The following is a 6,838-nucleotide window of genomic DNA, read 5'->3' as shown; positions in this document are numbered from 1 at the left end:
AACCTGAATGAAAACTAAATAAACTAAGGAATCAAACAAAATTGAACTTAAGAATAAGGGTACCTCAGTTGACCTTATGGATTGATCTAACTCCAATACCGAAGCACTCTAATCCTCACTTCCCAAGTGTTTGATAAAGCTTAAGAATGGCAAAGCCTTTTCTCAACCCAAGTGTTTATTACTCTTAAGGTCTCACTAGCACCTTGGAGTCTAATCATAGCTGAAGAGTGAATGGAAGGGCTGGGTTCTAAGTTAGATTTATAGAGTTCTAGGAATAAAGATCTTCTTTTTGACTTTGAATAAAAATAATGAATTTAATTGCAAATATTTGAATATTCTTCAGTCAAAGGCTTAGGACTCAGTCAAATTGTTCAAAGGTAGGTCTAAGGAGTCAAAGCTTGTTTTAAAAATTAAAAAAAAAAAATAGAATCCTAACTTCAAACTTCCTAAATCTTGTAACTCTAAACTCATCTGTAGTAAAATCAACATAACTGGAGCTGTAGGACTTCGATTTAGACCATCTTAGAAAGCTAATTCAAGTATCTACAACTCTTTAGAAATACTATTTTTTCAAATTCATAATATAACTGAGTCAAAAATAGGTCAGAAATTACAGTATCCTAAAGTTACAGGAAAATCTATTTAATTATCTAAATAACAACCTAATCCACAAATTTCTTAACTAACCATAAAATAACAAACTCTAATTCCCTAATTGTCACGACCCGAGCCTTAGGCCGTGGCAGATTTGTAATATCCATAACTTGGGTAGTCAAAGGTCAAACTTTGACCCTCGTTGAAAAATAGTCTTTATAAATGATCATTTAATTTATATTAAATCGTACTATAATTATAAGTTAAAATAATGAAATAACTCCTATAATTATATATAAAAATATTAGTAATAAAAGTATGATCACTTATAATTATAAATAAAACAATAATATTCCCACAGTTATGTAATCACCAAATAGTTAAATTTAATAAGTCATAAACACCCAAAATAATACTTAGCATTCACCATTCCTCATCCCTAATTATTTCATAGCTCATTCAGATATACCGATCATTAGATTCGAAGTCGAATACATATATAATGCTCAAAAGATAAGACAATGACACGAAATAGAAATAGGCTAAACACATTGGCCCCATCGATAATTCATATTTTCCACGTTCGCGTCACTAGGCTCCTAGAATGGGAGAGATAGGGGTGAGCTTATAAAGCCCAGTAGGAAAACAACTAATAACATAGGACTCAAAAGTTTAATACAACCCCTGCATGGTTAGCTTTGAAAACAAAACATACATCATCATGTATAAACCAAAATAGAGAAACCACAAATAATCATAAGAGCATAGCTACAAGTGCACATCACACCGTCCACTAGATCCCTAGTTCCCGTTACCCACCATAGAAAATCCGACATCCTAAACCGGGTAGCCGGACCTGATAACCACCACAAGGGGGAGGCTCAGAACACTTCCTGTATACAGATGCTAGGTCTTTACACCTACAGGTGAGTGGACACCTGATCTACCTATGATGACACAGAGACTAGGTCGTGAAACAACAACGTGCACCAATCATGATCACTATGGCTCTCATTGGTATAACCAAATGCAGGTAAACATGAAAAGAAAGAAACATATTCCCTTTATATTTTAGAAAATTGGGCAGCATAACAGCTACATTTGAATAAACCCAAAAATCATAACCTGTATAAATAAGTGAACAAAAATATATATTTGGCACTCAGTGCCCTCAAAACAGATCAGAAACACATGCAGGTTAAGTTTTCAATTTTTCAAACATTTTATAAATATCAAAATTTGAATATGTTTAATGCAATTCAATACGAGTAAAATAAGTCCAATAGTCAAGTTGAGTCCCTACCTCTTTAGATACCTCCTTAGAATTTAATCCGAGCCCAAAGCGACGCTCCTAAGCTTAATGATGATCCTAGAGTGATTTAGTCCGATTTTAATATCACGTTTTTCCTACGTGCACCAAATGAGCAAACGATTATCATTATAGCATTCCTTATTCAAAATCGTGTCCAGTGACATATAATATGACCATATTTAAAATTTCAAGTTCCGAAACCTCACCCAAGCGGTGCACAATAGCGGTTGGTGGCGGTACTGGAAACATCAACGAATATATGCATGGCATATATCAAAACGATCTTCTCGATGAGTACATCACGAAAGTACAGCTCCTTCACCCAAATGAACTCCGATGTCGCCGAAAAATGCTTCCAAAAGGGCGAAGATACCCAAAATCTCGCCGGAGAAAAATGGCGAGTTGACCGAAATGACTTAGTGGGCGACGATCCTCTCACGATGTTGATTCCAACGGTACCACCCACTCGCCGAATGGTGGTCGGAGTTCGCCGGAAAGGCACCTCAAAGTTTTGACGGCAAAACTTCGGAGTGGCCGTACAGGCGCGTCCTTGCTCCGATGGTCACCAAATTTTGGGGTTTCCGTCATCGCCGGTCAGGGAAGCTGTAGCTCCGGCGCATGTCAGAAATGGCGCTCCGGCGGTGGTCCAACTGGTTGTGGCCGTGACTGGTTTGGAGAGAAAATGAAAGAAAGAAAAGAAAAAGAAAAAGAGAGAAGAAGAAGAAGAGGTTTCGAGGAGAGAGAAGGGAAAAGAAGAAGAAAAGAAAAGAGAAAAAAGGGAGGAGTATTGACTCCTTCACTCAGGTGGGTCCCACCCACAAAAAATTAAATAATATCTTTTATTTTATTTTATTTTTTCTTTTTCTGAGTCTCTACATTCTTCCTTCCTTAAAGAAATTTCGTCCCAAAATTTTTAAAGTACAACCTCAAGCTGAAAATTAAACAAATAAGGATACTTCTCGTAAAACTCCAACTCTAACTCCCATGTAGCCCTGTCTTCTCTATGGTTCTGCCATAAGACCTTGACTACGGAAATCTCTCTATTCCTTAGTACCTTTAACTCTCTCGCTAAAATTCTGATAGGTTGTTCTTCACATGTCACGTCCTCTTGAAGAGGGATAGCCTCATACTCAAAGATGTGTGATGGGTCTGGAGTATACTTCCTCATCATCGACACATGGAACACATTGTGAACATGCCCCAATCGCGCTGGTAAGTTCAATCGATAAGCGACCTCCCCATCCCTCTCGATAACCTCGAAAGGTCCAATATACCTCGGGGCTAGCTTACCCTTCACTCCAAATCTCGTCACACCAAGCATGGGAGTAACTTTCAAGAAGACATAGTCACCAACCTCAAAATGAACTTCTCATCGGAGGAAATCGACATAATTCTTCTGAAAACTTTGTACAACCTTAAGTCTTTCTTTGAGAAAAAAAAATACTCTGATCTTCCCAGTAGTACTAGCAATTTGAGATCCAATTGTGACATGCTAATCTCGTTCTGCCTAACACAAATGTGATCTGCATGGCCTCCCATATAAGGCATCATAAGGAGCCATACCTATCCTGGCATGGTAGCTATTATTATAAGTGAATTTCACCAATGACAAATGTTTTCCCCAGCTACCCCCAAAATCCAAAATACAAGAACGAAGCATGTCCTCCAAAGTTTGGATAGTCCCCTCAGACTGTCCATCTATCTGAGGGTGGTGAGCGGTGCTCAAGTTAAGTTCAGTTCCTAAAGCTTCTTACAATGCTCGCAAAAACCTTGATATAAATCGAGGACCTCTATCAGAAACAATGTTGGAAGGAAACCCATACAGTCAAAGTATATTACCCACATAAGGTCAAGCTAGTTTAGAAACCTTACAATCCTTCCTAATTGGAATGAAATGAGTAGATTTGGTCAAACGATCGACAATCAACCGGACAGTGTCATGATTTAATGGTGTTAATGTTGGGGTTTTATGCCCTAATTAAAACCCAAATTCTTTGTAATCTCATTTTATTATCAATAAAAGAATAGAAATCATTTTTTGACTTGGTCAATCACTTTGCTCACATGTTTTATTTTCATGATTATTTGTTTAATATAAACTTCTATTAAATCCCGAGCATATAGCTAATCTTATTTATAGTGACGTAATCACAGTGGAATATAAATATGATTATATGTTGTTAGTCCTAAGATTAGTCAGTGCACCGGATTTACACTGACTTGCCAATCTACGATATGATCTACTTACACATTACAGTGTTATGTTCTTTCCAGAACATTAGCAAAGTAGATAAGATCGGATGTATTTGTTACATCAGACAGGACCGATATTGACAGTTGATAAGATAAGTAAACATACTGTTATTATCTATTCTAGTCATATCATATAGTTGACCATAGGTCAATTCAATCTCAATTATGAGTGGTTAGTATTCTAACTGATTGTATTATTTGAGTTCTTTGACTTGTTCGTTACCAGCTTACCCTACGGACTAGCCCATACTTACATCTTGGGAACTCGGTAGTATAATTGAGTGGGAGTGTTAATCATAGATATGAACATGTATAGCTTCTGATGAAGAAGTGAAATTATGGTTTCCTTTTAGTTTGGTTCAAGGTGTTAAATGATAGAGATCTCATTTCAGTAATTAAATTATTTTACTGAAATATCATTTACAAGGAACTAAGTGTTTTAAGGATAAAATACAATGAGGGGTAAAACAGTATTTTATTCCTATCTCATTGTAGACCGTCTATAGAGGATTGAGTGACAATTATGGTTGTAACAATGGATAATTAATAGCGTATCTATATTTGTTATAGAGCGTTCTATGAATTCAAGAGTGCAATTCCGAGTCTATAGTGGAGTCACGAGGAATTAATAAGTTAGTAAATTTATTTGTTAGATTTATGATAACTTATTGGAGCTTGATTTCATAGGCCCATGGTCCCCATTGTACCTTGGATAAAATCATCTAGATAGTCTCAATTAATTGATTTAATCATCAATTAGAATTATCAAAGTTGACCAGGTCAATTTTGGATAGTTTCACAGAGTTGTGTAATTTTGAGAAGGAAAGAGAAATTACGGCAGATTTATTAATTAAGATAAATTGGTATCTAAATTAATAAATAAATTTAAATCAAGGTTCAAATTATAAATAATTAATTTGATAAAGGATTTACATAATTATTTAATTAATTAAATCAATAGAAAATAATACAGGCCTTGATTTTAAGTCTAATGGGCTTATAATCAAATGGGAAATTTCACGGGCCTATAGTCCATGATAATTTCGACCTAGGGCTTCAAAATGGCTGTTATTTTATTGATTTTTTAATTAAATTAAATGGCCTAATTGAGTCTATAAAAGGAGTGCTTAGAGAGAAGTCAAAATATAAGTTAGATAAGTCACAAGTCAGATTTTCTGATAGTTTTATATTCTCTCTAAACACAAGTCCTTTTCTAAGCCACTTTGTTATTTTCTCTTCTTCTCTCTATATCTATCTCATGTGTTGAGAATTTCCCACACTAGTCTAGGTGGTTCTAAGGATACATTGGAAGATCGTGAAGAAAATACAAGTTCGGTTCAGTTTCTTGATAATACTCTGCGACAGAGAGGATACAAGAGTTAGAGAAACTGAAGGAAGGACTCTTTAATTCCGCTGCGTATACTGTAAGTATTCTATTATTTGTTTCTCTTGAATTTAATTTTAGGAACACGGTTTAGGCTATCTCGTATTAATTTGTTTAATATTAGATATACATGAAAATAAATAAAGATCCTGTATAAGCTTTTTCCAACAGTTAATGGTAATCCCATCACAAAGTCCATCGTGATCTCGTCCCACTTCCATTCTGGCATAGGTAAAGATTGAAGCAACCCTGAAGGTCTCTGGTGCTCAGCTTTAACCTGTTGGCAAACCATACACTTAGCTACAAAGTTAGCCACATCGCTCTTCATACCTTCCCACCAATATTGTCTTTTCAAATCTTCGTACATCTTTGTGCTTCCAGGGTGTACAACAAACTTAGACCTATGGGCCTCAATCATAACAGACTCTCTAAGATCAGGGATATTTGCAACGACTAATCTTCCCTTATGGTATAAGAATCCTTCAGCATTTACTGTCCATCCATCTAATTTCTCACCGTTTTGGATTCGCTTCTAGATAAGTCTCAATTTCTCATCTTGCCACTGACATTGCTTAACTTGTTGAAGTAGCACTGTGTAGCAACCGCATTTGCTTTTCCATGCGAATATCTCAAAGTGAAATCATAATTTACCCTATACTCAACCCTTCTTCTTTGTCTCAAATTCAAGTCTCTTTGAGTAAAGAGAGACTTTAAACTCTTATGATCAAATTATAATTCAAACTTTTCCCCCTATAAGTAGCATCTCCACATTTTCAAGGAAAAAATCACTACTGTAAGTTCCAAATCATGTGTGGGGTAGTTCTTCTCATGTGTCTTCAATTGGCGTGAAACATGGGCAACAACCTTGCCATTTGGCATGAGAACTCCACCTAAACCAGTACCAGAAGCATCAACAAATACCACAAACGGTTCATCACTATTAAGCACAGCGAGAATAGTCGCCGTAGTCACTCTTGGATTAAGTTCTCTGAAAGCTTCTTCACAACTGTCATCCCACACGAACTTTGAATCCTTTCTTGTTAGCTTTTTCAAAGGCATAGCAATTTGAGAAAAATTCTCCACAAAGCGACGATAGTAACCTACTAACCCAAGAAAACTCCGAATCTTAGTAACGTTCTTTGATTTTTCCCACTATAAGATAGAATCTATCTTCGCATGAATTCACAGTAATGTCCTCTTGATATTTTACATGCCCTAAGAATTTGACCTCAGTCCTCCAGAAGTCACATTTTTTTTTTTAGCATATAATTGATGGTCCCTCAAAGTTTGCAACA

This window comes from Humulus lupulus, chromosome 7, assembly GCF_963169125.1.
Source record: "Humulus lupulus chromosome 7, drHumLupu1.1, whole genome shotgun sequence".
In the NCBI taxonomy this organism is placed as follows: Eukaryota; Viridiplantae; Streptophyta; class Magnoliopsida; order Rosales; family Cannabaceae; genus Humulus; species Humulus lupulus.
Note: the sequence above shows the minus strand (reverse complement) of the source record.